Raw genomic sequence first — 8,872 nt, forward strand, 5'->3', positions numbered from 1 at the left:
ATTTAAAGTGGCAAACATTAAAGACAAAGAAAGAACCTTAAAGGAAGCAAGAGAGAGACAGAACGTTACCTACAAGAGTGCTCCTATTAGACTGTCAGCTGATTTCTCAATGAAAACACTGTAGGCCAGAAGAGAGTGGCATGAAGTGTACAAAGTAATGAAAGGCAAGGGTCTGAATCCAAGACTACTTAATCTAGCAAGGCTATCATTCAAAACCAAAGGTAAAATAAAGAGCTTCACAGACAAAGAAAACTAAAGGAATTTGCCACCACCAAACCAGCACTGCAATAAATGCTAAAAGGACTGTTGTAAAAAGAAGAAGAAATAGAGATAGTGAGAGGAATACAGGCATAAAATAAAATGGCAACTAATAAGAATCTAACAATAACCTTAAATGTAAATGGCTTAATGCTCCAATCAAAAAACATAGAGTAGCTGATTGACAAAGAAAACATGGTCTATATATATGTTGTCTACAAGAGACCCAACTCACAACAAAAGACTCCCACAGGATGAAAGTGAAGGGATAGAAAAAAATTTCCAGGCAAATGGAAATGAAAAATAAGCTGGTGTAGCAGTACTCATATCTGATAAGATAGACTTCAAAATGAGGGCTATAATAAGAGAAAAAGAAGGTCACTACATAATATTAAAAGTATCAATACAACAAGAGGATATAAACCTGGTAAACATATATACACCAAATACAGGAACACCAAAATATATTTTACAAAAATTCTTGAGGACTTCAAGAGAGACATCAATAGGAATACAATCATAATGGGGGACTTTATCACCCCACTAACACCACTGTATACATCTTCTAGACAAAAAATTAGCAAAGACACAAAATCCTTAAATGACAAACTAGATCAGTTGGACATAATTGATATTTACAGAATATTTCACCCCAGTGCTGAAGACTATACAATCTTCTCAAATGTACATGAGACATTCTCAAAGACCATATGTTATGACACAAAATAAGTCTCTACAAATTCAAGAAGATTGAAATCATATCAAGCATCTTCTCAGATCACAATGGCATGAAACTAGAAATCAATTACAACAAAACATTCAAACACATGGAGGCTAAATAGCATGTTATTAAACAATGAATATGTTACCAAGGAGATAAAGGAAGAAATTAAAAACTTCCTGGAAACCAATGAAAACTAACACACAACAATACAAAATCTATAGGACATAGCAAAAGCAGTCCTAAGGGGGAAGTTCATAGCAATACAGATCTACCTCAAGAAAGAAGAAAATTTTCTAATGAATTATCTAATGCAACAACATAAATATTTATTAACAGAACAAAAAGAAAAACCCAGAGTTAGTAGAAGGAAGGAAATAATAAAAATCAGAGTAGAAATAAATACCACAGAGACTAAAAAACAAAACAAAACAAAACAAAACAAAACAAAAACACAAAAGATCAATGAAACCAAGAGCTGGTTCTTAGAAAAGATAAAGCTGGTTGATTACGCTTTACCCAGAATCACGGAGAAACAAAGAGAGAGAACCCAAATTAATAAAATCAGAAATGAAAGGTAAAGTAACAACAGACACCACAGAAATACAAAGGATTGTAAGAAAATACTATGAACAATTATATGCCAACAAACTGGACAACCTAGGTGAAATGGACAAATTTTTAGACTCATATACTATTCCAAAACTCAACTGGGAAGAGTCAGAAAACCTAAACAGAACAATAACGATTAAGGATATAAAAGAACTAATCAACAAAATCCTAGCAAAAAAAAAGCCCTGGTCCGGATGGCTACACAGGGGAGTTTTACCAAACATTGACAGAATAACTATCACCTATTCTCCTCACACAATTCCAAAAAATTCAGGAGGAAGGAAGTCTTCCAAATTCTTCTAATGAAGCCCACATAATCCTAATCCCAAAACTAGATAAAGACACTACAAAGAAAGAAACTTGCAGGCCAATATCCCCGATGAACATAGATGCCAAAATTCTCAACAAAATCTAAGCAAATCTAATCCAGAAATATTAATATTAAACAAATTATACAGTGTGACCAAGTGGAAATCATCCTAGGGATGCAAGGCTGATACAATATTCAAAAATTGATTAATGTGATACACCATGTAAACAACATGAAATATATTAATTATGTGATCATATCAGTAGATGCTGAAAAAGCATTTGACAAAATCCAGCTTCCATTTTTCATAAAAACTCTCAACAATGTGGAAATAGAAGGATCATATCTCAACATAATACAGACCATTTATTACAAACCTACAGCCAACATCATACTCAATGTGCAAAAACTAAAAGCATTTCCCTTAAGAATAGGAAAAAAATAGGGATGTCCACTTCCACCACTCTTAGCACTCTTTAACATAATACTGGAATTCTTAGTCTCATCAATCAGACAAGAAGAAAAAATAAAAGGAATCCAAATTGAAAAGGAAGAAGTGAAACTGTCATTATTCACAGATGACATGATAATATACATAGAAAACCCTAAAGACTCCATCAAAAATATACTAGATTTCATAAATGAATTGGCAAAGTAACAGGATATAAAATCAGCATCCCAAAATCACAGACATCATCATTATTATTATTATTATTGTTTCTTTCCATTTTTATTTTGAAATTATTTTAATTTAGAAATAGAAAACACCTTGGAAGAAACAAAATGAAAGAATAACACAAAACACTTAGGCAAACTTTTTACTCCATGAGTTTCTCAGATCTTCACTGTTCACCAATCCCCAAGATGAGAAACACTTCTCTAAAAAGGTATTCTTCAAGGTAATCAAGACTCTCCCAGCAAACAAAAGCCCAGGCCCAGATGGTTTCACGGGGGAGTTTTACCGAACATTCAAAAAAGAACTAACACCCATTCTCCTCAAACTATTTCAAAAAATTCAAGAAGAAGGAAGACTTCCAAACACGTTCTATGAGGCCAGCATAATTCTAATTCCAAAACCAGAAAAAGACACTACGAAGAAAGAAAACTACAGGCCAATATCCCTGATGAACATAGACGCCAAAATCCTGAACAAAATACTAGCAAATCGGATCCAGAAATACATCAAAAAAATTATTCACCATGACCAAGTGGGATTCATTCCAGGGATGCAAGGCTGGTACAATATTCGCAAATCAATAAACGTGATACACCACATAAACAAAATGAAGAATAAAAAGGTATTCTTCAGCCACCAACAATGATGTTGGTAATAGGGATATGAATCAATTTCATAAAAAAGCCAATGAACCCCATTATAGCAAATTCTATTCCTGTTGCCATGGAAATCTTCTGAAAAAAATTTTTTATCAGGTTTGGTGCATTTTTTTACCAGCCGAATTGAATCCTTCACAAACTGTCGACTTGGCTCAAGAAACTGTATTACCTGATCCATGATGCTGCCCATGGACACTTTGGATGCCCCACAGCCATTTTTATACACCAATAATGAACACACAGAAAGAGAAGCTAAAAAAATTTCCATTTACCATTGTAACAAAAAATTAACACACCCAGAAATAAACTTAAACAAAGAAGGAAAGGACTTCTTAACAGAAAACTACAGAACATTGAAAAAAGATATAGGGGGAGACATATAAAAGTGGAAACATATACCTATTTATGGATTGGAAAAATCACAATCATTAAAATGTCCATACTACCCAAAGCAATCTATAGAGTCAATGCAATCCCCATCAAAATACCAATGACACACTTCACAGAACTAGAACAAATACTTCAAAAGTTCATATGGAACCAAAAAATACCTTGTATAGCCACAGCAATCTTGAAAAAAGAAGAACAAAGTTGGAGGGATCACATTACCAGATTTCAGGTTATACTACAAAGCCACTGTAATCAAAACAGCCTGGTACTGGCACAAGAACAGACAGATAGACCAGTGGAACAAAATAGAGAACTCAGAAATGAACCCAAGGTTATATGCTCCATTAATATTTGACGAAGCTGGTAAGAGCATAGAGTGGAGTAAAGACAGCCTCTTTAATAAATGGTGTTGTGATAATTGGACAGCTACATGCAAAAAAAATGAAACTAGACAATTAACTTACACCATACACAAGAATAAACTCAAAATGGATAAAAGACGTAAATGTGACTCATGAATCCATAAAAATTTTAGAAGAAAATGTAGGCAACAAAATTTCAGACATCATACACAGCAGAAATTTCACTGATACATCACCTAAGGCAACAAAAACAATGGAGAAAATGAACACATGGGACTACATCAAACAAAAAAGCTTCTGCCCAAGAAAAGATACAATCATCAAAATGGAAAGGCAATCCACTGTATGGGAGAGCATAATTGTCAATAATATACCAATTAAGGAGTTAATTTTCAATATATATAGAGTTCTAATACAACCCAACAAAAGAAAGACAAAAAACCCAATTATAAAATGGGCAGAGAAACTAAATAGACACCTCTCCAAACAGGACATGCATATGGCTGAGACATATGAAGAAATGCTCAACATCACTAATGATCAGAGAGATGCAAATTAAAACAAATATGAAGTATCACCTCACACTTGTCAAAATGGCTACCATCAACAAATCATCAAACAAGTGTAGGCAACGGTGTGGAGAAAAGGGGACTCTAGTACACTGCTGGTGGGAATGCAGACTGGTGCAGCCACTATGGAAAACAATATGGTGTTACCTCAAAAAATTAAAAATTGAACTTCCATTTGACGCAGTGAGCCCACTTCTAGGAATATACCCTACGAAGCCTGAAACACCTATCAGAAAAAAATATATGTATCCCCATGTTCATAACTGTGTACAGTGGCTATGATCTGAAAACAACCCAAATGTCCATCTATAGATGAATCGATAAAAAAGCTGTTGGACATACACACAATGGAGTACTATGCAGCTATAAGAAAGAAAGATCTCTTATTTTTTGAGACAACATGGAGGGACCTGGAAAGTATTATTCTAAGCGAAATAAGCCAAACAGAGAAATAAAAGTATCATATTATCTCACTTATTTGTAGAATATAATGAACATAACAGACTGATGTTGTGATAATTGGACAGCTACATGCAAAAAAAATGAAACTAGACAATTAACTTACACCATACACAAGAATAAACTCAAAATGGATAAAAGACGTAAATGTGACTCATGAATCCATAAAAATTTTAGAAGAAAATGTAGGCAACAAAATTTCAGACATCATACACAGCAGAAATTTCACTGATACATCACCTAAGGCAACAAAAACAATGGAGAAAATGAACACATGGGACTACACTGTAGTAATGGGGTAGTCCTAGAGACGTGGAAGTGTGGTACAGAATGACAATCCCCAGAAGAGGACGTAGTGGGGGGAAGAGATAAACCACAGAACTTATATGCATGTATGCATGAATAATGGACATGGACAACAAAGCTTTGGTCAGGGCGGGTAGGGAGGGGGAATCAGTGGTGTAAAGAAGAAACATCTGTAACAAAAATAAATAAATTAATTAAAAAATATATAAATAAAAAAAAATGGGTAGAGGACCTAAGTAGACAACTGTCCAAACAGGGCATACAAATGGCCAAGTGACCCTCTAAAAAATGCCCAATGTCACTAATCATCAAGAGATGCAAATGAAAATGACTATGAAGTATCACCTCACACCTGGCAGAATGGCCACCATCAACAAATCACTAAACAACAGGTGCTGGGAGGATGTGGAGAAGAGGGGACTTTACTACACTGCTGGTGGGAATGAAGACTGGTGCAGCCACTGTGGGAAACTGTTGTGTTACCTCAAAAGTTAAAAATTGAACTGCCAATTGACCCAGTGATCCCACTTCTAGGAATATATCCAAAGAATCCTGAAACACTAATCAAAAAGAATATATGTACCCCTGTGTTAAAAGCAGCTCTATTTACATTTACTAAAATCTGGAAACAGCCCAAGCGTCCATCAATATATGAATGGATATGAAAGCCATGCTACATATACACAATAGAATACTATGTAGCTATAAGAAAGAACAATCTCTTATCCTTTGAGATGACATGGAGGCACCTGCAGAGTGTTATGATAAGCAAAAGATGCAAATCAGAGAAAGACAAGTATCAAATGATCTGACTTATTTTTGGAATATAATGAACAAAATAAGGTGATAAACAAAATAGACCCAGAGACATAGAAGTAGGGTTTAGACTGACAAACTTCAGACGAGGGGAATGGGGGTGGGGGAGAAAAAAGATAAACCAAATAACTTATCCATGTAAGTATAACCAATGCACTAGACAACAATGCTGGGGAGGGGGGCGACAATGGGAGGAAGGTGTCAATGGGGGAAAAAGGAGAAACATCTGTAACAAAAATAAATTAAGTAAATATGAAAAAAAGAAAGTGGAACAAAAATAACCTTAAAAAAGTCCTTGAGTGTCTCAATTATTACTAGCTAATTTAAAAATTATTTTGCTGTGTAAAGTAGTCTTAATTATGTATTTTTATTTTAGTGCAAAATATTTCCTAACATGAAAATATAATGTTAATATGATTATATTCTAGTTAGTACCATATTATGGTAAAAATTATCATTTAAAAGTAAATTTAATAAAATTTTGGCAAGCATTGGGATGTTTACATTTAAGACAACCTGTTTAAAATCATAAAGTTTACTTTTATACTATATATTTCATGAAAAATATATATTCAGAGTATTTGCCAGTGATTTTAGTTCATAAATTCATACTTAAATCACTTAGTGACGTATATTAAAAATTACTCTTGTCATTTACTTAAAAACTGTTTATATAAAAACTGGAATTACAAGTGAATTAAATACAATAAAATTCATTGTAAGTATAAAAAAATAAAATAAACGCAGAAAACTTGCTTAATCTGGTGAAGGAAAAAGTCACATAAGTTCAGAAAACACAGAGTTCCAATGAAGAGGAACCCCAAATGACCCACACCTAGACTCATCATAATAACAATTGCAAACATTAAAGACAAGGAAAGAAATTCAAAGGCAGAAAAAGTGAGACAGAACATTAACTCTCAGTAGACTGTCAGCTGATCTCTCAATAGAAATACTGCAGGCCAGAGGGAGTGGCACGAAGTATACAAAGTAATGAAAATCAAGGGACTGAATTCAACTTGACTCTATCCAGCAAGGCTATCATTCAAAATTCAAAATTGAAGGTGAAATAATGAGCTTTTTGGACCAAAATAAAAACAAAAAAAACAAAACAAAAGCAAAAGGAGTCTACTGCCACGAAACAGCACTGCAATACATATTTAAGGGACTGTTGTAAGAAGAGAAAGAAATAGAGAGCAAGATCACCAGCATAAAGAATAACAGTGGCAACAACTACATACCTATCAATAATAACCTTAAATGTAAATGACTTAAACGCTTCAATCAAAAGAGATAGAGTAGCTGAATGGTAAGAAAACATGACCCATATATATGCTGTCTAAAAGAGACTCACCTCAGAACAAAAGACGGTTCCATGGGATGAAAGCGAAAGGATGGAAACCTTTTTATATGCAAATATCAACAACAAAAACCTTGTGTAGCAATACTCACATGTGATAAAAGGACTCCGAAATGAAGGACGTAAGAAGAGACAAAGAAGGTGACTACATAGTAATAAAGGGATCAATCCAACAAGAGGATATAACCCTAGTAAACATGTGTGCACCCAATATTGGAGCACTAAAATATATTTTAAAACTTCTGGAGGACTTGAAAGGAGAGATTGACAGCAATACAATTATAGTAGGCGACTTTAACTCCCCACAGACATCCCTGGATAGATCTTGTAGACAAAAAAAATTTACAAGAAAATATAGACCTTAAATGATGAATTAGATCAGATGGATTTAATTGATATTTACAGGACATTTCACCTCAAACCTGCAGAATACACATTGTTTTCTAGTGCATACAGGACATTTTCAAAGATAGACCCAAACCAAGTCTCTATAAGTTCAAGAATATTGAAATCATATCAAGCATCTTCTCCTATCACAAAGGCATAAAGTTAGAAATAAATCACAATAAATGCTAAGTGAAATAAACCAGTCAGATTAAGACAAGTATTACATGATCTCACTTATTTGTGGAATATATTGAACAAAATAACCTGGCAAACAAAATAGATCCAGAGACATGGAAGTACGAAACAGACTGATAAACCTCAGAGGGAAGGGCATTGGGAGATGGGAAGAGATAAAATAAAGAACTGATATTCATATATGCATAACCAATGGACACAGACAACAGTGCAGTGATGGCACAGGGGAGAGTGCAGAGAGGGGAGAAAATTGTCAATGGGGGAAAAAAGGAGGGACTTTTGTAATACTTTCAAAAATAAAAATAAATTAAAAAGTTAAAATTAAAATTTTAAAAATGTACAAGTGATGAAAGTAATCGAAGATGATACAAATAAATGAAAACATAGCTCATGTTCTAGGTTTGGAAGAATTAATCTTGTTAAAACATCCATACTATGAAATGCCATCTATCAATTCAGTGCAATCCCTATGAAGTTTCCAATGGCATTTTATTTACAGAAGTTGAAAAAAAAAACAGTCCTAAAATTTTATGGAATCACAAAATACCCTGAATTGCCAAAACAATCTTGTGCAAGAAGAACAAAGCACAAAGAATTACATCTCCTAATTTCAAGCTATACTACGAAGCTATACTCATCATAATATTATGGTACTGGCATAAAAAAAAAATACAAAAAGACAAATGGAACAGAATTGAGAGCCCTGAAATAAATACAAGCACATATAGCTAACAAGGGAGCAAAGAATACTCAATGGAGTAAAGACAATCTCTTCAATAAATGGTCCTGAGA

The 8,872-nt window shown here is 33.8% G+C and overlaps 1 pseudogene; it reads right to left on the reverse strand.

The window, feature by feature from the left end:
* Nucleotides 1-3,206: 3,206 nt before the first annotated feature.
* LOC118636509 lies at nucleotides 3,207-3,414 on the reverse strand (annotated as a pseudogene).
* Between the last annotated feature and the right edge of the window lie 5,458 nt (nucleotides 3,415-8,872).

This window comes from Molossus molossus, unplaced genomic scaffold (assembly GCF_014108415.1).
Source record: "Molossus molossus isolate mMolMol1 unplaced genomic scaffold, mMolMol1.p scaffold_m16_p_2, whole genome shotgun sequence".
Lineage (NCBI taxonomy): Eukaryota > Metazoa > Chordata > Mammalia > Chiroptera > Molossidae > Molossus > Molossus molossus.